The sequence below is a fragment of the Prionailurus bengalensis genome, chromosome D3 (assembly GCF_016509475.1).
Source record: "Prionailurus bengalensis isolate Pbe53 chromosome D3, Fcat_Pben_1.1_paternal_pri, whole genome shotgun sequence".
Taxonomy (NCBI): Eukaryota; Metazoa; Chordata; class Mammalia; order Carnivora; family Felidae; genus Prionailurus; species Prionailurus bengalensis.
Genome location: NC_057356.1, coordinates 25,069,092 through 25,094,164, shown reverse-complemented (window position 1 = coordinate 25,094,164; position 25,073 = coordinate 25,069,092). Strand labels below are relative to the sequence as shown.

The window sequence follows — 25,073 nt, the reverse complement described above, 5'->3', positions numbered from 1 at the left end:
AAACCCCAATCTGCTAATATTAGTTCTTTGTGCTTACGAAAAAAGCTTTTCTTGGGATTGTAACCCTTTCGGGATAAAGCGTCTGAGGGAAAAGAAGGTGAGAGAAAGGAATCATCTCCCCGATAAAAACAACAATAATAGTAATAAAATCCCGACGCATCGCATTTATATGACGCTTCAGATCCTCACTGTGTTCACATATTCTCATCCCTCTTGCTAGCCGTTCTAAAGCTGGTTGTCGAAGCGTTTTTTGAACTGAATTGGATTGAAAAAGCCCAAGATGGCAGGTGGTCAAAAGACCTTTCTCTCTCTCTCTCTTTTTTTTTTTTTTTTTTTTTTTTTTTTTTAGTTCTTGCTGAGTGTCCTGACTTTTCTGAGGTCTGGAGCCAGTCTCTAAATCCCTCAGAATCTGTTTTTACAAAGGGTAGCGTTTCACAAATGTAGTCACGGACGTAACCACTTCAGTAACACTTCCCGTTAAGCACTGTTTCTGGAAAGGCACTGAGCCTAAGGCCTGCCCTCTTTTTGTTAAAAAATATTAGTAAGCATCGGAGAGGTGTTAACGACCGAGTAACACCCAGTCGAGACGTTCTCTTTGATGAAGTCAAAAGAAAATGAAAGAAAGGGAAGTCAAAACGGAACGCGTTTCTTTCTGTGCATCAGAGGCTGTGCACCGCACAGCACGGAGGTTTGGATGGAGACCCGTGGAGCCGGCCGCTTGTGGCTCACTGGCTCTGTATGACCTTGACCAAGGACTTAACTCCATGCCTCAGTTATGCATCTGTGAAGTGGGGAGAATATTGGTACCTACTTGTAAGGATTGCTGTGACCAGGATGAAGTGACCTACTGTCTGGAGAGTGCTAGAACTCACAGATAAATGTTCTGTCTGCGTTCGTTAGAGAAATACATGACCGTGGCCTAGGTTCACCCCAAGTATTGTATCAAGTCTTCATGAGGATGGAAGGAGACCCAGCGAGGTGTGAGCCCTGGGTGTCTCATCTCACTGAATAGATGGCCCCAGTCAGTCTCGCCCATGATCTGTAAATTGGGACAGAGGGAGGGTTTGGAGGGAACGGTTGGATCAGATGACCTCAGGGGACCCCATCTCGTAGGGTCCATCCAGCAGCCTGGGACCAGAAACCAGACTGGCGATAACTTTCCCATTTATAGTGGACAACGGGACTGTTTGGGACGCTCCCTGAAATGAGACTCACGGGGGGATGCTATCCGGCTTTCTAAACCCCATCCCCTCTGCAGACCCCAGGCCCATACTTTGCTCTCAGGGGGCAGCCCGTGGGAAGTAGACTCCCTCGTGGCCTGTAACGAAACTTTTCTCGAAGACAGCCGTGGTTTTGTAAAGAAAGGCAACCGCTGTCGGCGCTGTTTTCCAAACTGGAGTTTTCTTACACTGCTGATCAGTGTGGCTCTGCTATATTTTGAACAGCTCTCTGACATGGAGCCTCAGTCTCCCCATCCACAAAGTGGGGGTGAAACTCATTATCGCCACCTGACGTGGTTATCCTATGTCTACAACTGGGGCCGTCTGTCTTCTGTAAGGACAAGTGCTAACAAGCCTCCACCTTACCCTGCGTGCCTAGTCTGTGCACATGGTACGTGTGGCCGTGACTCCTTTGACATGGGCACCACGGGGCTCAGTCTCAGAGCTGAGCACGGCTGGAGAAGTCCCCCCCCGGGGAAGGAGGGAAACAGCACCCTCCTGAGCTAGAATCCTTTTCCGTGAGCAGGAGGTCGGGGGCCCGACAGGGTGATGGACTAGGTATAGGTTAAGAATCTTGTGTCTTGAACACACAAGGAAGGTTCGTATTCATTCAATTATTGCTGAAACATTTACCTTGCTTTTTTTTTTTCCAATTCAACAGTCTTGTGAGTATCACTGCCTGCATTTTGCTGATGGACACACAGAATCGCACGATCCCCTAGCTGGTACGAAAAGGCAAAGGCACACACATCTGTGAGGCTCTAACAGCTACCGATTCCCCAACGTGGGCACCCCGCGTAAACATTTTCCGCCTTGCCTTCTCGTGCTAACAGAAACTACGTGTTGTGCCAGGCAACCTTCTAAGCTGTTTATAGGCACTGTCTTCTTGAATCTTCATGGCCGCTAGAAGGCGGGTACTTTTAGTACACGCACATACGTGGTAGCTGAGGTTCAGAGAGAGGAAGTCAGTGGCTGAGGGACTCACAGCCGGAAAGTAGGGAAGGGAGGATTTCGCTTATGGCCAGTGGATGCCGGGTCCCTGGGCCCCCGAGACAATACCAGTGAGTGTTGCCAGGGAGGTTGAGTCTTCCAGAGTTGTGGCAGTCATGCCCACATCCAACATAGAGCCTGGCAGAGACTATGTGCTTCGCAAATATTTGTCAAATGATTTTTTTTTTAATGCACCAGTCTCCTGATCCTTAAAAATCTCAACTTATAAACAGATATGTCAGGGAGCAATTATTCACATTACTCAAGATGTCTTCATTTTATAAAAAAGGATTTACATCAGAATTCCTTTAAATAGCACGTCCCCCAGCGCATTTAAAAATATAATTCAATTTATAGCTCGGGATTACACACATGCTTTCAGAAGCCCTCACTTGAGTAAAGGAGGCTGGCTGGCATGAACGTCATTCATTCATCTAGGTTTTCAACAAGCAATTATTGAGCACCTACTACATACCAAGCGCTGTGTAGGAAGCTGATGATTCTGAGGTAAACGTCATGGCCTCAGCCCTTAAGAGGCATCAGGTCTGGTAGGGTAGGCAGAGAAATAAATAGATGAATTTTCCAGGTTAAGCATGAGTTAGTTGATGCTTTGGGAAAACAAAGGAAGGAGCCCACTCCCTTCTCTCCAGGAATTCTGGGTAGAAAGTCTTCCCTGAAGAAGGGCAATGTGAGCTGGGCCTCGTGAGATATGTAGGAGTTTGCCACTTAGAAATACCCCCAATCGAAAAATTTTCTCAAAATTAGAACACCCTTGTTTCTAACCTTGAGAAAGTTGCTATATATATAATTCATCAAATCCATAGGCAACACCATGCCTTGGGTGTCATACTCATGCTGATTCTCAAAAAAAAAAAAAAAGAAACATGGTGAGGTGAGAATGTCATGGAACTTTCCTTCTGTGTTGTATGACCACACAAGCGAAGCATCAAAAATACAGACAAGTGGGACATCTGTATGACATACAATTCCCACCCCCAACACATCCAAAGTTTACAGTTCAACTTACATCATTCAAGGTGTTTCCTTTGGTGAACAGGTGCTGTCTGTTTGAAACTAAAAATAGTTTGTGGTTTCATGATGCGCACCCAGCTCTTTGGAAAACATGGCACAACACAAGGAGAACGTCTGTCCATGTCATTCCATGGTTTCCTACAGCCAATCTCAAAATGGTTTTGTGCCGTGCCATTCATATGCATATTGTATCTAACCAATCCCCGAGTGTTGGGCAGCTAGGTTGTTTCCAACTGTTTTCTCCTAATGTAAGTAATGCTGTGCTAAACCTCCTTGTAGCCACATCCTTGTGGTACATATTCGTGCTCCTTTTCTCCCACCACCCCACCCCTGTTAAGTAATATCACTGAGTCAGAGCATAGGCAGAGTGTAAGCCTTTGCACGCAGGAAACATGATCCCCATTCTGCAAGAGAAAAAAAACAACTATGGAAGTTCCCAGACCCTGAGCAGAGCCTCCTGCCTGTCAACCCCAAGCCCTTCCTTCCCACAGGCCCACCTGAGCCTCCTGCCATCAGAGAAAATCAATCCTATGGGTAGGGGGAAGGCTTGGGCAGAGAGATTGGAGATCTGAAGTGATGCAGAGTGATGTCTTTTCCCCTTCCATTCTGATCTTGTTCATGGGCCCAGAGAGGCAGAGAGAGAGAGCGTGTCTAAACTGAGGCAAGCCCATGCAACATCCGGCCCCCCATCCCTGCCTGGAGGTCTCCTGGCAATTAGAGGGGTGTTTCCAGAGCCTTCCTTGTCAGACGCAAAGGCCGGTCTGCTCAGGCAGTCAGACGGAGGAGTGCTTATCAGGTTTCTGCTGATGGAGGAGGGCAGCTGGCAGGCAGAAGGCTCAGTCCCAAAGAGCACCTGAGACCTTGCAGGGGGCTTGGGGGCGTGCTCTTGCCCCCGGTCTTGGTCTTGGGTTTTCCCATCCGCATAACAAGGAATCCAGGCTGTGTGTGCTGTGTAGCAGGGAAGGCTGGGGTGCAGCTTTCCCAGCGGGGAGATCTTGGGCAAGCCCTTAACCTCTCTGAACCTCTTTTAAGTCCACAGAGACTCAAGGGCACCCCGCCACGTGCCGGATGGACACCGCCCCAGAAGCTAACGCCACCGAGCCCACCACCGCTCCCCAGGAGCGCCCGTCCCAGTTGAGGGACACAGACAAACAGACGCGGCCCGCACAGATGCCCAGGAAGGTGACTACCAAAGGTGATCGGTGCTCAGGTAAACAGAAACCCGGCAAGGTGATGGAAAACCACGGGGGGTGGCGCAGCGCCCGGTGGGGGTCTGTCTGAGGCCGTCACGTTGGAGGTGAAGCCGTGATAAATAACATGGTACCAGGAGGGGGTGAGAAGGAGTTTGTCCTGTTCCGGAGGGAGAAGAGGATGGGCCCAGGGGAAGCACACTGAGCAGGGGGAGAGGGGCACAGGATGAGGCCAGGTGAGCATGCCAGCTGGAAGAGAGAGATGGGACTTCATTCTCCGGCTGTCCATGAGACCGGGGTGCCTCAGTTGTCTTGTTAATAAAATGGGTTTACAGGTGCTCCGCTCTCGGTGCATCATGAGAAGTGTCCGGGAAGGAGCAAACGGAGGGCTTGCTGGTGCTGGGCTGCAGGTCAGAGTTTCAGGGTGATGTAAGGGACTCACTCAGCTACATGGGAGACGGCCTTCTGCTCAGGGACTCGAGGGCCAAGCCATGGAAACGTGACAGCCACCACACTCTTCTTAGGGGATCCAAGCTGCCAGCCCCCATCTGGGGTGTCCCCACATGCATCCCATACAAGACAGGCCCTCCAGATGCTCCCTTAATACAGTGCTTCCAAAGACACCACTGTTTCCCCACTGTCCAGAACACTGGGTGCTGCCAGGCACTGAAGGCTCTGACAAGTCCTGCAGGCAAGAACCTTACTGAATCTGCTCCAACTTCCTAAAGCAAGGCTGGTTCCTCCTCCCCACGCAGGACCACGGCCTCGGGGCCTCACCAGACCTTCCCTAAAGTGGTCCTCCCCGACCTTCACCTGTCACGCCCTGCTCCAAACCTTGGGTTTTCCCGCTCCGTGGCATTTGTCACTAGAGGAACATACCTTACTTGTTCATTTGTTTTTCTGGTTTGAGGGCTTCCCCTTTAGAAGGTAAACACCGTGAGGGCAGGGATAGGGTCAGTCTTAACAACTGCATGCTTCCTGGGTGTTTAAAAATTATCGGTTGAATGAAGCAGGGTGGGGGAGGGCTGGAGGGAGGGAAGATGAACCAGTGTTTCCCAAACTCCGTCGGTTCCAGAACGGGCTCTTTGCCACGCTCACCTGTTTGTAACACAAGGGATACAACCTGGTAAAGAAAACCCAAGCCACTGGTGGACCGGCCCCGTTACAGAGGGAAGGGATGGGCATTTTCATTCCCAGACCTCTTTAGCTCGGCCCACATGCATACATCATTTTATTGCTTCCCTGGCATTTATGTTTTCAGCTTCTTACCTGCCCCCCCGAGAGCGACGACCCAACTGCACACGCGTGGCGGGACCCCCGTAGGGCACCGCGTCACTGCTCTGTGCCCCCAGCCAGCCCCAGCCCGGTTGACCACCCCCCCAGCGGGGCGGGGGCAGGGGCGGGGGTGGGGATGGAGAGCCGGGGGGTCCTCGAGTCAGCAGAACAGCCACGCCAGGCTGCAAAGGCCCCGTAGTGCTGCCTCGGAGGGGGAACCAGATCTGAATGGGAACGTATGGATCTGAGGAGTGTGGGAGTCTGTCTTTTTTAAATTGCATCAAACCCTTCCCTTGCCTTGAGAGCGCTACATTTTTCAAAGCCGCGGAACAGGGTGCCAGGCTGCAGTTTGCTTTTCCCCGTTCACCTGCCTTCAGAGCGCCGAAAAATAATGAACCTCTCCCCCTGCCGCCCCCCGCACCTCCCCTCCAGCCTGCAAAAGGCGGGAGGGAAAACAAGCAGGCGCCTTCTTCCTAAACATTTAACATGCCGTGACGCCTTCACTTCCCCCATAGAAGGAACTGGCTTTTTTTTTTTTTATTCCTCTTTTTGCAAGAGGTGTTTGCGGCGTGCAGATCAAACCCCTTTCTTTCCAGGCTCTTGTCGGCGCCTGCGTTCCAGGACTTCAGAATACCACGGTGGGGAAGGCAAAGCTGGGTCCCACGGAAATCACGACCAGGCGGCGGTTTGCGGATGGCGAGGCTTTCACTCGTTCGTTCATCATTCATTCGTTCACACAGGGAGCCAGGAGCGTCCATCCATCCATTCATTCGTTCGTCCATTCATTCATTCATTGTTTCAATGAGTTCCTACTATGCGCCGGGTCTTGTGCGGGACACCCATTCACAACACAGATGCAAATTTCAACGAAGCCGGCTTCAAAGACACCGCGCTTCAACTTGCAGATGCAAGACTGACTTTATTTTTAGCAGGAAAGCTAGTTGGAAAGCTACATTAGCAAAGACCGTCCCCAGGAAAGGTTTCAGTGCCTGGAGGTGAAAGCTAGAGTTTGGAAGTGGGGGCAAGGAGCAAAGAGCTGGAAACACAGGGCGCATTTCACTGGGGGCTCCCCAGCACCCCGCAAGTGATCCCGGGTAGCCCCGTTTTGCATTTGCTAAGGAGAAAACAGACTAAGAGAAGAAGCAAAACCAAGCTCACGCTGCAGATTGGCGGGGCCCCGTGTGGAGAGTAGGTGGCCAGGATAAGATGACACCAAGTTCACAGCAGGGTGGGAGGGGGCATGAAGGGGGTCCCCGGCTTTGTATCACTTTACCCATAAGGACTCTAGTGATACCATCCTCACAAGGAGGGTGTGGTAGGTTTTGTTTTGCAAATGAAGGGATTCAGGCTCAGAGAGGCTGCTGGTTTAGTTAAGGTCACACAGCAGTAAGAAAACCTACTCTGGGATTAGTCTCAAGTGTCCTCTCCCCAGTATAGTGTTCCCTCTCTCTCTTTGTCTCTCTCTCTTTAAAACACACACACACGCACACACACACACACACTCATCTCGGCTTCATTCTGCCCACAGCAGCCTGAGGACACTTGGAGCCCTGAGTGTGGCTTTTCCCGACAAAGCCAGAGCTCAATTATTGGGAAGTGGCTCCCCCAGCCATTTCTGGATCCATTTGAGAAAAATAAATAAAGCTGGGGACTGACTCTCCAGTGACGACAGGGGCAGATGGAGAGGGGGGTCAGGTGGCTTTGCAATGCCACTGGTGAGAACAGGCCACGTCCCCCATCGCTAATGGGGTTCAGACAACACCCCCTTTGGGGCCCGAGGGAAGCGCTGGTAATTGAATCTGCATAAACCTAAGGCTTTGGTACTCCTTCCTGTCCATTTCATCCGATTACTTTTTTGTTATGGCAACGACGCCTCTAATGAGGTTCAGGTAAGATTAAGGACATGGGGACGGAGGAAGAGATGCGTATTTAAGGTCCTGCCCCCGGATCCAGCTGGAAAAAAAAAATTAAATAGTTTTCAGGAAAGGTAGGCTCTGTGTTAGGTCAGGTCAGCGAAGGACTTTGCATATCTATGTCTCGATCAAAACACCCAGGTAATTCATTTCGTCTTGGGTTGTCCCCAGCTGTCACCTTCCTTTCCCGGACTCCTCCCCTACCTAGGAGATGTTATTTTTGTTTGAAGGGGGGATTATTATCCATCAAACAGAAATATTGCCTCCAAATTTGGAGTAAGCGGATAATGAGGCCACTCTGGTAATTTCACACTGATGACAAGAGAAACATCTCCATGGCTGACTGACAGTTGCCGTGAGGAGACAGAACCCTCTGGAATCCCTCCCAGGCTGGGCTGGGAGCTGCTCAAAGGAGGGTGGGGGGAGGAAGCCTGGTGGCCTGTCACCCCTGCCCGCTGCCTATGGGGTCTTCACCGCCTCGTCAGACATCCAAGCTGACAATGGTGTGAAATTGAAATTGTGGAGTAGATTAAATGATGTATTTAAGGCTGCAGGACAGGAGGGGGGGAGGGCAATGGAGGCAGGGGGTGGGGAGGAGGGGAGGGTCCAAGAGCTGGAGGGAGGCAGGGAGGGGAAAATGGGGGCAGGGGTGAGAGTGAGGAAGAGGAGGGAGGACCAAATAAGGAACTGAGAATGTGGGGGGAGGCGGATAAGGGAGGTAAGGAAAAAGAAATAAGAAGGGAGGCATGTATGACCAGGAGAGAAGGAGGAGGAGGGAAAGGAGGAAGGAGGAGGGAGGAGAGGAGGGAGAGGAGAAGGGGTGGAGGAGGGGAGGAGGAGGCAGAGGAGGAGAAAGAAGGAAGGGGAGGAGGAGGGAAGAAAAAAGAGGAGGAAGGAGAGGAGGGGAAGAGTAGAGGAAGAGAAGGAGAAGAAGAAGAAAGAGGAGGAAGGGGAGGAGGGGGAAGAAGGAGGAGGGGGAGGAGGGAACAGGAAGAGGAGGGGGAAGGAGGAGGAAGGAAGAGGGTGGAAGAAAGGGGAAGGAGGGAGAGGAGGGAGGACAGAGAGGGAGGAGGGGGAGGAAGCCGAGGGGAGAAGTGGAGAGAGGGGAGAAATTGGAGAGATAAGGGTGGAGAGAGAGAGCAGAGCAGGCAGCCCGAGGGGGCTGCGGAGGAGCCAGGTGGGGGGGGGCTCCGAAGCCCTCCCCGTCCCCCCTGCCTCTCTCCCCTGTAATGTGGGGAGGGTTTATCTCACCAGGAGCAGCAGGCTCAGTCACTGATCTAATCAAATTATTCAGCATTAAAAACTGCCAAGACATTCCAGTACTTCAGCTTCCAGAGACCCAGCTGGGATCAAATGCTAATCAACATCGCCACGATATTTATTCCCACTGTCAGGCTGCTGCGTGTTTGTTTTCCGAGGGCTGCATACTAAACCAGAGGAGGAGGATGGATAGGCCCGTGGCAAGGGGATCAGGACCAGGGATGGTCAGGAGGAGGGCGGGCGGGCGGGCAGGAAGAGGAAGGGACCCACGGGAGGCACCTGTGGAGCGGGACGCACGGACCCTCGATGGCTCGTGCTAGACGCAGACTGGCAAGGCCGGAACCCTGGGCTGCCCTTTCCCGCCTCCGGCATCGGGAGTCCCGTTCAGGCCAAACCAGCTGCCGGTTTGGGGCTGTGTGACGACCCCTGGCAGGCGGCGGGCCCTCTCCGAGCTTCACGATCCCTCCTGCCTAAAAAGCCCGCCGCCCCCGGCCGGCTGTGGGTTCCACGAGAGGGAGGTAACAGAGGAAACGGTGCAGGCCCAAGCCTTGGCTGTGTGACCTCGCACAGGTTACTTGACCTCCCTGCGCCTCGGTGTCCTCGTCTATAAAAGGACGATGATAATAATGATGGTGCCAATCCCGTGGGCTCACCTGTTGTGACATTTAAGCGTGCGATTACATGGAAAGCATACCGGGAGAGCTCAGGGTACGTTAGGAATAATTGCTAGCTTTTAACATTATTGCAAGGGTTGGATGAAGTAATGTCCGTAAAACGTACCAGGGCAACTGCAACAGATAAAGTCTGACGATAATGGCCATCAGGACGAAAGACTGAATCAGGTGGCGGACACTGTCGCGGTGTGGGGGGTGCCAGCCCCTCCCCTTTCCCCGGGCCCCCAGAGGGGCCTCTGCGCCCAGGCAGGGACAGACAGACTTCCAGGAAGTTCACTGGCCTCGAGATTCCTCGGCAGCAGCCAAGCAGAGAGGACGAGCCCCACGTTCGCCCCTGAACTTGGCACCTCTCTCCCGGGATCCAGCCTGCCCCTCGCCCACTCCCTGAAGGTCACAGCGCCCGGGGGGGGGGGGGGGAGGGGGGAAGCCTAATTAATTCCCTTTGTTTTTCAGAGTTTCATTTTTTAAATTACAGCCTTCCCTCCTCTCTAATAAATACTCAACAATTAAAGCTTTTTTTCCCAAAGTGTGATTTCAACATTTCAATGTCCCTCCCCTCCTGTCACCTTCACTGCCATAAACAGATTCGTAAAAACTGCTTTTGACGCCCCAGCTGCCATTAGCCACTTAAAATCCCGTAATTATCATCCTATCATGGGCCTGTTAACGAGCAGTAAAAATAAGGCCATTGAATATGGTAATTTATTCGTAAATTAGCCTAATGAGAATAGGTTTCAGACACTGTTTACTTGCGGGCTGCCTACGCCTGGCCGAGGCAGCAATGTGCCTGGGAGGGCGGTCTGGCGGGGCAGCGAGCCCACTGGGCGGTGATGCCCCCTCCCCACGGCTCCGCGCCCCTGACGTTGATCCCCGCTCCCTTCATCAAGACGGTGCTAGGCTTCTGTGGGCCACAGGCCACGGAAAGGCCCTGCCTGCCTCGTCCAGGTGGTAAGACTCAGCCATTGCCTGAATGCCTGTGCTGACCGACCCTGGGAGGCATCTGTCAGCAGGCTGACCTTGGGCGTGTCACTGTGTAGCCCTCTGTTTTCTCACGTGTATAATGGGATTGGTATGCCAACTAAGGAGTTATTTTAAAGATTGATTGAAATACACACACACACACACACACACACAGCTATTTATATATATTTATAACTATTAGGGCATTGGGAGATAAAATCTAGAAGGCTGGACTTTAGATACTGACTGGCTTACCCTTAGAATGTATCCTTTTTTTAAGTTGATTTATTTATTTTGAGAGAGAGCACAAGCAGGGGAGGGGCAGAGAGAGAGGGAGAGAGAGGATCCCGAGCAGGCTCTGTGCTGTCAGAGCAGAGCCCGATGTGGGGCTCGAACCCATAAACGGTCAGATCATGACCTGAGCCGAAATCAAAAGTCGGATGGATGTGTAACCGGCTGAGCCACCCAGGTGCCCCTAGAGTGAATCCTTATGGTAGTGGGTTGAACAGCGGCCCCTGCAAAAGTCACGTTTACCAGAAACCTCAGAATGTGGCTTCCCTCAAAAATAGGGCCTTTGAGGGTGTAATTCAGTTAAGGTGAGGTCAAACTGGATGAAGGTGGGTCCAAAATCCCAAGAGTGGAGCCCGTAAAAGATAAGGACCCACAGGCACAGAGGAGAGGCAGGGGCCACTGGAGGCAGAGGCAGCTTCCCACCAGAAGCTGGGAGAGTCACGGAAGGCTCCTCCCCTAGAGAAGGGGTGTGAGTCAGCATTTGGGCCAGAATGCCCGGAGGATGGAGTTGTTTTTTTCTGAGATTTGGCTTTGGCTGAAATTTGGGCCGAGGAAGAGCCTGGGGTCTGAGCCGGACTCTGCCGCGTGAGAGCCCCGGCATCTGAAGGTCTGTCCGGCTTCCAGAGGGCAGGGGCTCTGTCCAGCGTGGCATAGGTTATTTTGGGCGTCATTAATATTTGTTGAGCAAAAACTCAGCCACCAGTCTGTGTAGGATGTTTACAGAGAGCCCTCACCAGTGGGCCAGGTACCTCGCTGGCCTTGGACCGGTCTGGCTGAGACCCAGGCTGCTCTCCAGGGCTCCAGGCTGATGTGGGTGACAGGCATCAAAGGGACCTTTGTAGCAAGTACTACCACCATCCATCAGGTGAGTCTGAAGACCCTGGAGCCCAGGGGAGGCCCCGACAGGGGCTGGGGTCTCAGGGAGGTCTGGATGAGTTCAGCTGTTCAGTCACATCGTGACTGCTTAGTAGACGTCAGCCAGGAGAGGGACCACAGGGGCCGAGTCCTCAAGGCGACAGCGGATCATGGTGCGTGCTGAGGCTGGTAAGTCAGGTCGTGGGTCTGAGCCTCAGTTTCCTCATCTGTGAAATGGGTTCAATGGCCTGCACCTCCTGAACTTGGCAGGGAGTCAGTGAGATATAGCATGGCCAGTGCTAGGTTGTGTGCGAGCCAACAGAAGCTGCCATTTCTCCACTGGTGGCGTTGTCCTTGACTTGGGGGGTCAAGTTCTCCTGGGGCCGGAAGCCTGACAGCTTGGCCAGGTGGCTCCACTGCTCTACCTCGGTGCCCCTCTCTCCCTCCACCCTGATCCTTTGCCCTCCAGCCATGCCAACCGGAACCGGGCTTGAGACAGACCCCAGACTCAAACTCGCAAGAAAGGTGGTGTTCCCACGTTCTAGATGGGGAAACTGAGGCCCAGCTATGTGGAGAGGCTTGCCCAAGGTCACCCACATTGCTGGCCGCTCTGCCTGACCATGTTCCATTGCTTCCTTAGATCTGGTCTCCATGCCCAGTTTTGACATCCACCCCAAGGCCTTCCCAGTGCCTGATGCAGGGATATACAAATCCAGCCCCACACTCAGACCAGTCTCCGGGGGTCCTGAGGCTCCTGTGGCTGAGCTCCAGTGAGCTGAATGGATATGCCCTGTGCCTTGGGGCTCACAGTCTGGTGGGGGGTGGGTGGAGGTCGACCCTATTTTGATTATTGTCGGGTAAGAAACAGGAACCTGGTGTCAGGACAGGGCATTTCACATAGCTGGGAATCAGGACATGCCTACCTGAGGAAGTGATGTGGAACTGAGACCTAAAGTAGGACAAATGAACCCGGAGATGGGCACAGCTAGAATGTTCCAGGTAGCAAGGATGACACGTGCAAAGGCCCTGGGGCAAGAGAAGCCCGTTAAAAGGACAGTGTAACTGGATCCCAGATATGGAGGGGTAACTGATGTGGGGCAAGGTAGGAGCAGCAGGCAGGGCCTGGACCATACAGGTGTCCCTAGTCCTTGGAAAGTAGTTGCGTCTTCATCCCAACAGTGATGGGAAATTTCATCAGGAAGGAGGGCTTCCTGGGCCCTCCCATTCACGAATGGTATGTTAAGAATGGCAACGAGGGTTAGAGGGAGCTATGCATGCAGACAAAGAGATAAATTAGGAGGGTGTTTCATTTATGGCCTTGAAGGAATGAATAAAAAGAAAGAAGGGGCAATGGACGCCAAGTACAGCTAACCAGGTTGGTGACTGCATAAAGGCTTTGCAGAGCCATAGGCCCTGGGGCAGGGCGAGGTCCACTGGAAGAAGAGGTTCTCTCTTCCAGAAGTGCTGTAAGGGCTGTGTCTGCCGTGGCAAGAAGCAGCCCGTGTTCCTCAGCCCTCTCATCCTGAACCCAATGCAGTCACTGATCACTACAGAAAAGTTGTGCCCTCTGGGGCTGGAGTCTGAGACAGTCTTCTCTCTCTTCACTGAGAGGGGGCCCTGGCATCCTTGAGTGGGGAAGCTGACCCCACCCCAGCTGGCAGGGAAGGCAGCTCCCTTTTGGAATCTCCTTTGAAACCAACCTTTTGGATGACTCAGAGCTTTGGGCCCTGGAGATCTCAGATGTCACAAAAGTATGCTGGTCCTAAGATCATCATTTCCTCTCTCCTCTGGGTCTCTCTGTGCAACTCATGCTTTTCATTCCTATGCTGCCTCTCAATATCTCTCTTTCTCTCCTGTCTCTCTCTCTCTCCTCCCTTTTTCCTGTCTCTGGCCCTCAATAATATGACCTTTCCCGACTTAGGCTCCTGTACCATGCTGGAGCAGGTGCCAGAGACCTGCACCCTATGTTCTCAGGGTCTCCTCACCACAGCCCCATTCCTTTCATTTGCATAAAAGTGGGAAACTAAGGCTCAGAGAGACCGGTGTCTTACCTGAGGACACACAGCCTGGAGCGGGCAGGGCCATCACAGCTCAGACCACAGTCCATTGCCCTGTCCAGGGTTTTCCCTCTTCCTGTGGCTGTTGGGAAGAGAACCGCCAATTGAAGCTCTGCCCCTGACAGAGATCCTGTCCTTGGCGCTCCGCTCGCCCCTTGGCTAACAAAAGGTCCCCATGAGGTCAGAGCAGGTGGAACTCAGATTCGTTCTGGCCTTAAAACCAGAGGAGACAAAGGGGCGCCTGGGTGGCTCAGTCGGTTGAGCGTCTGACTTCAGCTCAGGTCATGGTCTCGCGGTCCGTGAGTTCGAGCCCCGCGTCGGGCTCTGGGCTGACCGCTCAGAACCTGGAGCCTGCTTCCCATTCTGTGTCTCCCTCTCTCTCTGCCCCTCGCCCGCTCATGCTCTGTCTCTCTAAAGAATAAATAAAAGCATGTTTTAAAAATTAAAAAGACAAACAGAGGAGACACGTGACTTCACCTGCCACATCCACAGCGTCAGCCACCATATACTCAGGCCCTTGTCAAAGCTTGGACTCGGGGGCAACGCATCTGAAAAATCGTGCACCCCCCGCCCCAAGGCAGCCCCTGTTTTATGCCCCTTCGTGGCCCTGCTGCCTCCACATCCGCTGGGGACCTGGGCCATTTTTCTTCCGTCCCCTGACAGAGGCTGCGAGTTTTCAGGGGCAACCGTGATGAGGTTTCCGACCGACTTTTGACCAAACGGATTTCCAACTGCATTTGAAAAGGAAAATATCTTTCCAATGTACCAAATAATGAAAAATGACTGGGCGAGTTTATAACTGTTGATTTAGCCACCAAGTTCCCCCCAGCCCTGACTCGGGTTCTCTGGAGGTTTTCATCAAGCATTAATTCACTCTCTTTCTCGGCACGCAAAGAAATAGGCCCTTCCGAATCCATCCGGCAGTACATTAGCTTCAAGGCCTGTTGGAAATGGTTTAGCATCTGCTCTTAATAGACACCGCAGTGCACGAGGCGGGCGAGGGCTGGGCTGGCGACTCGGGGAACGGACAGCCTGGGAACTGCCACCCAGAAGAGCCACAGGGCACAGCAGGGGAGTGGGCTTTGGGGGGGTGGAGGGCAAGGGGACAGGAAGCTGGGGGTCCCCAGGTGAGCTAACCCGCATGTGAGGCCTCCAACCAACTCGTTAAAGCCGCCAAGGAAGTCAAGGGAAGGTGCCACGACAGGAAGAGGTGTTCCATCTATGCTGTGCACTCAAAGTTCCATGGAGAGCTCTTAAACACCCCAAAGCCTGGCCACACCTCAGCTCAAGTACGTGAGAATCTCTTGGACGGAAAGGATCCTGGGGAGTCAAGACAGTTGTAAAAATGACTGCAAGGGGTTCCAGCGCACAACCAAGATTGAGAAGCAGCGGCTGCCTGAGCAGGGGTTCCCAAAGTAAGGTTCCCCGGGGCCAGCAGCGTCAGCATCACCTTGTTAGAAATGCAAGTTGCCCGGGGCCCCCAGCCCAGACCTGCTGAATCAAACATTCCTGGGATGGGCCCAGCTTTCCAAGAGATTCTGACGTCTATACAGGTTTGGGAGCCACTGACCTCGCCGGGGATAGGGAAGGTATGTTGGTTTTCCTGGCTATACACTCATTCATTCATTCGTTCCCCCAACTGGTCGTGTGTTCGGCACGCAGAGTGTCTCTGCAAGGAGACTAGCACTGGCCCAGGTACTGGGCATCCAAATGAAAAGTCAAAGGTGTGATTGTGGAATTTCCTAGATGATACAGACAAAAGCGAGGGCTGTCAAAATGAGGAAAAGCTTTGACCTTTCAGTAACAGCCTCTTTTCCCTGCCTGCCTGCGCCTTGTTTTCTTCATGGGTTGGTTGGAAGCCTCGCCTGTGGCTTAGATCGCCCGTGTGCTCCCACTTCGAGCAGCTAGCGCCCCTGCTAAGAGGTCCACGCGGGCATTCTCCTGCTCACATAGGCGTTTGGCATCTAGGAGCCACCCACGCTCTGAAAAAAAAAAAAATGGCTTCCCTGCCCACTTCTCTCCCCTTCCTGTGTATTTCTCGACAGGAAGTGTTGAAACAGGAAGTGGTCACCTCCCATCTTCTGGGCATCCCGGCCGAGGCGCTGTCACGGAAAACGCTCACGTCGGCCGAGTCCTGCGTACGAGACTACCCATCGCCGCCTCCCTCCCAGTGACCCAGGACCACCTATGAGCATCAGGGCCCAGCAGATGATCTCAAACTCTTCATGGTTATTACAGGTGTCAACAGGTTGGAAATAAAGCCAGAAGCTCTGTCGAGATTCGGCCGTCAAGATCCAAAAAGGAGCATTCTGCTTCCTGGCATTCCTTGCCAAGGATGATCTCAGATTCATCTGTTCCCATTCACAGTGAGCAAAGGCCTCAAGTTTATTAAGGGTGCGGCTGCGATTTCCCCTTCTCCTGTTCCTGAAATTGCGCCTGGGTGGGGATGCTGATGGTCAGAACTGGGGCAAGTCCAGACAAGAGTGTCCTCATATTGGCAGCCCAAGATGTCTGCTGCCTACAAGGGCTTTGGTACCTCTCCTTGCTGGTTTGTCCTCATACCATTAGTGCTCTCGCTCTCTCTCCTCTGCCTGCCCCATCTCCACAGACTCATCTATTTTTTGAATGTTGAGCATTTATTCTGGGAACTCAGAGTTGGATGAGGCACAGCCCTGTCTCGTGGAGCTCACAGCTGGAGCACAGGATGGGGGCAAATGGACAAAGAAACAGACAGTAAAACATGGCTGTAGGAAGCATCCCACTGGAGGCAGTTTGCATACAAGCGTGGGGAGAGCCATTAACACCACCTAGAGAAATAGGGAAAGTTCTATGAGCAAAGGATACCCAGACCCAGGCAGGTTTGTTTAATATCTCTGGCAGAACCTGCCTGCCTCCCTCAAATCTCATTGATGCAGGGTGCTTCGCTGCAGGTCTCTTTAAGTCTTAGGGAATAGTCTAGAGATCCACAGGGTAGGCTAGAAGTCCCAGGGAATTCACCAGCCCCAATGGAGAGTGGCCCTCACCCACTGACTCTAGCGAGACAGTGTATCAATACCTCAGTTCCCTCACTCCTTGCACCCTGGATGGTGCTGAAGTTTGTGTTTGACGGTGTTTTCTACAATTTCTCTAGAAATTAGATTAATTTAGACTAATCTAGATTAATCTAGATTAAGCACCCTCAATAACTGGCTTTATAGCATTCCCCACTCCCCTGTTGGGGGCATCCTAGGATTCCCCTCTGCAAATACTTCTTCCCTTTGCATCTCTATCTCCAAGTCTGCTTCCGGGGAGATTCAAGCTCAGATGGCTTTCAAGCAGGAGCCTGATGTCAGGTTTGGGTGTCTGAGAAGGGCTGCCCTTTCTATCCATGCGGTTTGGGAGTTGGACTCCTAGGTCTCGGCATGGACACGTGAGACAAGACAGCCCGTTATTTTGTGCGCGTACTCTAGGACACAGCCCAGCCTTCCAGACCTCGGAGTGCTACCAACCTCCCACGACCACAGCCCTGATCAGCTTGTAGGGGTGCTCAGGTCACCCACGAGTGAACACCCGCCCAGAGACGGAATGAGCCCAACTGAAGACCACACAACCCAGCTCCCCCAACCCCATCCCTACGCTCGTGCCTGCACTCAACCGAAAAGCAAAAGACAAGGTGCCTACAAGATAGAAAGTATCCTGATATAAAACCTCGAGAGGGATGGGGCGCCTGGGTGGCTCAGCCAGTTCGTGGCAATCTCACGGTTCGCCGGTTCCAGCCCCGCGTCGGGCTCTGTGCTGACAGCTCGGAGCCTGGAGCCTGCTTCAGATTCTGTGCCTCCCTCTCTCTCTGCCCTTCCCCTCCTCGTGCTCCGTCTCCCTCTCTCTCTCAAAAATAAACATTAAAAAAATGTTTTTAATGCAAGAAGGATGGCAGAAAGGAAATCTCGTAAAGTAGCATAAAATAGCATAACCATCCTATCAGACCCCTCCCCAGTACACTCTGCAGAGCTTAACTATTTTCAGTATGCGTAGTCACACCTGTAGCTCCTTTTTTTGTTTGTTTGTTTAAGTATAGCCTAGTTCAGCCTACTGCTCGCAGGTGCGGGATACAGTCAGCCCAGCTCCACAAAGCAAGGTCAGGTCAGGATGCACCAGCCCCTCTGCATCCCAGAGAGCATCCTTCTCCTCCTCTAAGCCTCAGACTCTGCAGATGCAAACCCAGAAGCTGCGGGGAGGTGGAGGACGTGACTTGCCCGTGGCCACTCTGCCGTCGCCAAGTCGAGGCGGGATTGGGGCCAGGAGGACCCGGCTCCTAGGTACCTGATCCGGCATATTTTGAGGGAGGAACTGAGGCCCAGAGGCAGAAGTGGTCTGCTCAGGGAGACTTCTGAACCCAGGACCGCTGACAGCGTGGTCGTCATTGAGTACCCGCTCCATCACAGGGTCATGCCAAGGGCGGCCATCTTCACCCTGTCTGCGGTGTCCTCCAAAGTGATCACGCTTACCCTCCAGTGGCTTTTACGTGACCGAGTCCCCGGTGTGTCTCATGATTGAAAGGGAAAATTAACAGTTAATGGAAAGGAAGGGAACAGGGGGAAAAGGGAGGAGGGAGGGAGAGAGGGAAGGAGGGAGGGAGATCAACCTCAGAAGGACCATCCCCGGGGAGGTGAGTTAGACTACGAAAGAGCTGATTTCTACACCTGGTTGCAACTCCTGAGAGCTTTTACACCTGGCAACAGGCTTCTTCATGTCTTTGCGCCTCGTCTAAAGGCAGTCTGCCTGATGCAGTCACGGACACCATCGAAGACAGCGATCCTAATAATACTTCCGAAGAGCTTGCTCTGCGCTCAGCCCTGTCGTACGTCCTTTACGACCTTGCCTCCCCGGCTGCTCAAAATGACCCCATGGGAGGGCATGGATCCCACCCCACCTTGCAGATGGGGAAACTGAGACACGAGTGTGGTCCCGTCAGGTGCGCAGGGCCACGGGGCTAGGGATTGCCGTGCTGGCACTTGAGCGCGGGGTTGGGGTTTGTCAGCATCTGGCCATGCTGCCTCTGCTCTCCAGCTGGGCAGCATGCTGACGGGGCCGCTGGCCACTGGGTGGGAGGATGTTTGTGACAGAGCCCGGCAACGGTGCTGGGGTGCTCAGCACAGTCACTCTTTGCCTGGCCTGCTGGCTTCCGCGCCCTCAAGGCCAGGCTTTGGAATCCACAGACACCCCGCCCCCGTGCCCCCTGCCCCCTCTCCTCCCAGGCCTCCCTTCCGTTAACCCCAGACCTGATGGTCCCTATGAGGGTGGCCGCTCCCGGCAGGGGTTCTGAGCCTGCTCAGGCCAGCCCCTTGGCCAACTGCTCGGTGCCCAGCACCCCATTATCATTCCACCGCCTTCCAACAGAAATTATAAGCACTTTGTGTCAACCCCCGTCTGCCCCAGCAGCTGCGCCGAGGGAGAGCGATTGAGGTCAGCGGAGGCAGACAGCCTACCCATCACGCCCGCCGCGGCCATTCCTCACGCAGCGACATGCAATCTCCCGCCGAGGGTCACCTCTGGGGAAGCGATTCCTCCAAGCCCAGAAGAAGTGCCAAGTGGCAGCGTGGCCGAATCATCATGTGAAACACATTGGAAATAGCAGCCTCAGTAATAGATGGTTCACCAAAGCGGCCCCTTCCTGCCGCGTGTGACCAAGACGGGATTTACTGTAAGCACATTAACCTATTCGTGCTGTAGCGCATGGCCCAGGAGCCCGCTTGGCAGGCAGCACAGGGCAAACCCCAGCCGGGCTGTGGGGGGACGGACAGGAGCGAGCAGATTTTATCAGCCGGGGAAAGGAAGAGGTCAACAGAGGCCCGCAGCCTGCTGCCGGCCCCCCGGGCCCGGGCCGCATCCCAGGGAGACGGGGCCGAAGAGGGGGCTTGGCCGATCGCAGCCTGCTGTCGCCTCCGAGCCCCGCGGACTCTGAACTAAGGCTGGATCAGAGGAGAGGTGTCTGGGTTTCTTCCTGCTCCTGCAGACATCGGCAGTGTGGCAACTCCAGACTCTCCAGACCAGCGTGTTTGGGGGCAAGGGTGGGGGGGGACGGGGGAGGAGGAGCAGGATGGCGAGACACAGAAATATGAATGGAAAGCAGAAAAAAAAAACGTGAAGACGGTTTGAAGACTCGGAGAGGGGACACCCTCAGATGAGAAAAAAGAACATCACAGGAAGAAAACATTCCGAAGGAGACAGAGGAGGAGGCGGGGAGAACAGGGGGGCAGGGAAGGGGCGGGGCGAGATGGAGAGGGCAAGAACCTGCCTCTGGAAAGCTGGGTTCTGTTTCCACGGAGAAGAAAAAATGTTCTTTGTTATCCAGAGCCTTGAGTGACACCAGCAGACCCCCAAACACCCCCTCTAACACAGCAGCACCCAGGCTAGCACCCACACGCACACACATGCACACACACTCACGTGCACACATGCACCCACAGGCACACTCACGTGCATGCACCCAAGCACACTCATATAGACGCACACGCACGCACACTCACATGCACACACACACACTCGCTACACGCGGCCCACACTCAACCCCCTGCCCCCCAGCCCTGAACACAATTCACTCCCAGGACAGATAGAGCATTACGTGGTCCCCTCCAAAGGAGACAGGCCCAAAGCAGACTGGGGCTGGGTGTGGGGGAGGGGAGGGATGAGCGGGGCACCCCGGGAGGGGCCCAGGGAAGACCCCAAATGCGATTGGAGCTCCAAGAGCCCTGGGGCCCGCTGTGGGGCCGCAGCTGCCCCAGGTCTGGACCTCCGCCTCATCCCGGCATCAGGGTCCAGTCTTAACGGGATGTGACCCTCCGCTAGCTAGAGAGAAAGGGCCACACGGGCTCCTGGACCCGAGAAGCTCCTGCAAACAGCAGCCGGTCTCCGGGCCCAGAGCCGAGCTGTAGGCTCCTTGTAGGTGCCGCGACCCCCTTCTGAAGCCGGTGGGCAGCTTCCGGCCACCCTCTGCCTGCCTGTCTCCTGCCGCCCCTGAAACCTCCCGGTAATTTGCCAGAATTAACAGATTTATGGCAGCACGTTGGTTTGGATCAACTTTTCGTATGTACTTTGTGAGAGAAAAACATTTTCCTCTTCCCCGACTTACTGTTTGCCCATTAATACGCTCCACATTCGCTGGTGCTTAATGACTGTTCAAATTTTCTCTGTTCATAGAGAATGTTGTTGTTGTGATTAAGGGTGCCAGGGCTCTCACAAGTACAAACACACCAAAGCCATAAAAAGGGCAATTAATTCTTAAAAAAAAAATGCAAGAGTGGGAGAGAATGGATGTTCTGTTTACAGAAAAGCAAGAAAAAAAACATATTTCTAAGAGGTGTCCCTTACAGGACAGTAAAATCTCTTGTAAACCACCAGGAAAATGTCACCCGGCAGATATCTGGTCGTTGGACGGCCGCGTGTCAACCCCTTAGAAAGCCTGATTCTGGACAGGTCACTGGAAAAAAACCACAGCGTGTGGGCGAGGTGGATTTTCTGGCCCGGACTCCGTCCCCAGCTCTGGATACGTCACCTTCTGCCTCGGAACCTTGGATTACACGTCTGCAAAATGGGAAGCTGGGCCGCCAAGGACAGCGGTCACGATTCAAGAGGAAAAATGTGTCTCAAAGGTTCCTTTGGTGCCAATGACCTGGCTCCTCGTTTGTTCGCACATCTGTGGAGCGTCTTCTCCGGGTCAGGCCGTGGGCTGTGTTCTGGGGGTACAACAGCAGCAAAGACGAAGGGACCAGTCCCGGGCTGTGTAGAGCTGACGATCCAGGAGTGGGGGACAGAAATCTGGAGCCCCAACACGAACTAAATGAGAATAAGAGGATGAAGAATGTGAGGTGGGGGAGGACAGGCAGGTGAGTTGAGCAGAGACAGCATGGGGAGAGGGGTGACTTAAGTTGAGATCTTTCTCAATCCCGTTCATCGTTCCTAACAATGTGTTTCATAAACTCTGAACCCCTCCCTTGATGGCCCCCGCGTAAGCAATTGGGACACATGGAGAGAGAATCATTAAAACAAAGGTCAACACACACGCAGTGGCAGTTTTCCTTTAAAATATATGTATGCATTTAAAATATATATGCATATATATATATATATATATATATGGCATCTGGGTGGCTCAGTCGTGAATGTCCAACTTGGGTTCAGGTCATGATCTCACAGTCTGTGAGTTTGAGCCCCACATCAGCTCGCTGCTGTCAGCACAGAGCCCCACTGCAGATCCCCAGATCCTCTGCCCCCTCTCTCTCTACCCCTCCCCCCTCACTCTCTCTGTCTCTCAAAAATAAACATGTATAATATATATATATGCCAGAGTTTTTATATTTATATAAATGTATAAATTTTTTTATAGGAAGTGGCAAGAGGCATGGAGAAACCAGATATAGTCCCTGCCTCCTGGCGCTTAGAGGCTGGGGTGGGGGGCTCTGACCATGAACTCACGCAGACATCATGATTATTTCAAGAACTCTGGCAGGTGTTACAAGGAAGGAGCAGTGAGGTCCTGGGTCTGTGGCAGGGGCCTGGGGATGCTAAGGCTGAGGAAGGGCTCCTGGGGGAAACAGCAGTGGAGCTGAGTGGGGAAAAAGTGGGGAGGTGAAGGGAGGCTGAGAGATGGCAAAGCATTCCTGACAGAAGGAACAGCATGTGCGTGGGCCAGACCAGTGGGAACACGAGAGCGCTCTGTGGCCAGAAAGGCCCAGGTTCAGATCCCTGCCCCCCTCCCACCTCCCAGCTGTGTGACCTTGCGTAGGGGCTTCGGGTCTCTGAGCCTCAGGGTTCTCATCTGTAAAGCGGATTTGCTGAAACGTCCCGGGGCTGCCATGAGGAGCTGAGTGAGGGAAGCAGGTAGCAGAATGAAGTCCCAAACCCAGGTTGATTTCTTGCAAAGTTGTCACATCTGGGGACGGGACAGGCTGGAGGCAGTGGTCAAGACATCCGGCATCTGGTTCCTGTTCCTGTTCTTGCCTCCCTCCGAGGCCGTTGGCACCACAAAATGAGGGGATCCGTTCCTCGTTTTAAGAAAGTAACGTCCAATGAGAGACCCGCTATTAACCGAGCTTAGGAGCAAAGGCGACGACGAGAAGCGGAGCTGACCTGGCCCCAGATTCGGCCTAGTGTGAACGGCAGGTATGAACCCACTGAGAACAGAGGCGAACACCAGATGGTGGTCCCTGTGCCGTTTCACCTGGCCGATCGCAGATTCCCCGGTGGCCAAGATGGACCCCGTCTTGTGCGGTCTCTCTGATTAGCATCGCTTTCCGCCTCCTTGAGAAGGGTGCTTGGCTGGCTTCCCGGGCAGCCCCCCATTCTGCTCTGCCCCCACCCCCTGGCCCCCACTCTGGCATCGAACACCCTAACTTCACACGATCACAGCCCAAACCTTGATTCTGCTACAATGTCCCACCGCACAGTGTCTCCGTTTCAGCAAAGGACTGCACCAACCTTCTTCTGTCCCCATTTCAGGAAAAGCCCTTGGAGTTGCCCTGAATGCCGCCCCCCGCGTTGCTCACCCTGCGCATAGAGCTGATGCTGTTGGCTCCGGTTTCATAATTTCTCTGGAGTCTGGACACATCTCATCCTCTCTGCGGCTACGACGCAAGCCCAGGCCTCCATATCTTGACAGGAATGTCGTAGCTGCCTCCAAATGTCTCCATACTGCCCACAGACTATTCTAAAAGCTAAAATGTACAGCACGTCTCATTTCCCCTCTGCTCCGGTCCCCCAGTGCCCCCCAGCACTCCCAGAGCAAACGCCCTCGCCCTCTTCACTCCCTACTGCACCACAGCCTCACGGACATGACTGGCCTCAGGGCCTTTGCACTTGCTGATTAGTCAGTGTGGAACGCCTCTCCGCAATATGGCCACACTCTCACCAATCCCAGGTGTCTCTCAGATGTCATCTCCAGGGGGGTGACAAAACACCCCCTAGCTCTAACTCCTAACTTTTTTTAAGTTTATTTAGTTGAGAGAGAGAGAGAGAGAGAGAGAGAGAGAGAGAAGGGGAGGGGCAAAGAGAGAGGGAGAGAGAGAATCCCAAACAGACTCTGTGCTGTCAGCACAGAGCAGGAGGCAAGGCTCAAACTCACCAACGATGACCTGTGCCAAAACCAAGAGTCAGACGATTAACCAACTAAGCCACCCAGATGCCCTGCTCCAATTCCCATTTTATGTTCCTTCATAGCACTTGGCCCCTTCTGACATTCTACATCCATTTTCTTTTCATTCACTCCTGTGTCTTTCCCTCTCTTCGCTAGAAGTCTGGCTCTTTGCGGTCGGTTTAGAGATGGGGACCCTCGGTGACTATTTGTCAGGTGAACGATACCTGTGACCCAAGCAATGATTCACGCACCAGCACCTTCTGGCGAGACCCCGGGGATCCTACCTGTGAGGGGTCCAACTCCCCTTGAGCTAGGGGATGCCACTTGACCAAGCTGCCTGGAGGCTGGCCAGGGGAGAAGAGGCAGTGAAGAATCCTGCTTCAGATGGAACCCACTCGAATCGCAGGTCCGCGACCTGCCAGCTGTGTGGACTTGAATACCCGGTGCTCTGTTTTCTCTCCCATAAAACTGGAGAGTGTGGCGACTGGAATTGTGTCTCCAAAAAAAGATACGGTCAAGTCCTAACCCCCCGGGAATGCGATTTTATTTGGAGGCAGGGACTTTGCAGATAGAATTAGTTGAGATGCTGTTATCCTGGATGAGGATGAACCCTGAATCCCATGATTCATAGCTTCACAAGAAGCGGAGAATTTGAACACAGGCAGACACAGCCACAGGACTGCATGGAAAGAAGGAGGCAAAAATTGGCGGGATGCTGTCACAAGGCAAAGGACACCTGAGGTTCCCAGAAGAAGAAAAAGTGAGGAAGGATCCTCCCGTGGAAAGCTGAGAGGGAGACAGCCCTCCAGACTCCTTGATTTGGGACCTCTGGCACACGGAACTGTGCGACACAACATTTCTGTTGTTCGAAGCCACCTAATTTGTGGTGCTTTGTTACAGCAGCTGCGGGACGCGAACACAAAGTGATACAAAGTGACAGCCTCCTCTTGGGGTGCCTGAGTGGCTCAGGCGGTTGAGCGTCCGACTTCGGCTCGGGTCATGATCTCTCGGTTTGTGAGTTCAAGCCCCATGTCCGACTCTGTGCTGACAGCTCGGAGCCTGGAGCCTGCTTCGGATTCTGTGTCTCCCTCTCTCTCTGCCCCTCCCCTGTTGGTGCTCTGTCTCTCTCTGTCTCTCAATAATAAATAAATGTTTAAAAAAAAATTCAAAGTGATAGCCTCCATCCGGGGAGGACTGCAGGATGTACAGAGGGCTCCCGAGGGCCCCGGTCGTAATAGCGCCTTAAAT

General features: G+C 53.4%; 1 long non-coding RNA gene across 1 annotated transcript; it reads left to right on the top strand.

The window, feature by feature from the left end:
* Positions 1 to 11,297: 11,297 nt before the first annotated feature.
* On the top strand, positions 11,298 to 19,914 carry LOC122470436. The gene is made up of 3 exons (XR_006293913.1): positions 11,298 to 11,670; positions 15,763 to 16,083; positions 17,167 to 19,914. It is a non-coding gene; the product is annotated as an uncharacterized LOC122470436 (long non-coding RNA).
* The last annotated feature ends 5,159 nt before the right edge of the window (positions 19,915 to 25,073 follow it).